The following is a 431-nucleotide window of genomic DNA, read 5'->3' on the forward strand; positions in this document are numbered from 1 at the left end:
CCCCCTTTCTTTGGCAACACAGAAGAGAATTCTACGTAGTGAGGGTTATAATCCCTACGTGCGGACGAAGGCCGCCTACGCAAAAAGAAGTTCTGCGCTAAAATACTATCATATTACTATTACTACAACATTTCTATCTGTGGCTTTTTCTTAATTTCACAATATCTTTAGTTTTTTTCCTTAATTTTTTTTTTTAGTTATTTTTTTTTTCAAATCGCCTGATAACCAACTTGGGATAATTTCTTTTATTTAAAAATCCCACGGTTTTCGTTAGTTGGGATATATACCACTTCAAACTGCTCAGTTTTCCTCGGAAAATGCCGTTTTTACCCCATTTTCAAACGGTTCCCTAGGGGTCTGGGGTAGGTACCCAATGTTGCTTTTCGTAAAGTGGCGACTGTCCCCTTTCGAATGAGGGGGGTTTGGGGGCC

The sequence above is a fragment of the Rhagoletis zephyria genome, unplaced genomic scaffold (genome assembly GCF_001687245.7).
Source record: "Rhagoletis zephyria isolate East Lansing unplaced genomic scaffold, Rhagoletis_zephyria_1.1 Rzeph_scaffold_01413, whole genome shotgun sequence".
In the NCBI taxonomy this organism is placed as follows: domain Eukaryota; kingdom Metazoa; phylum Arthropoda; class Insecta; order Diptera; family Tephritidae; genus Rhagoletis; species Rhagoletis zephyria.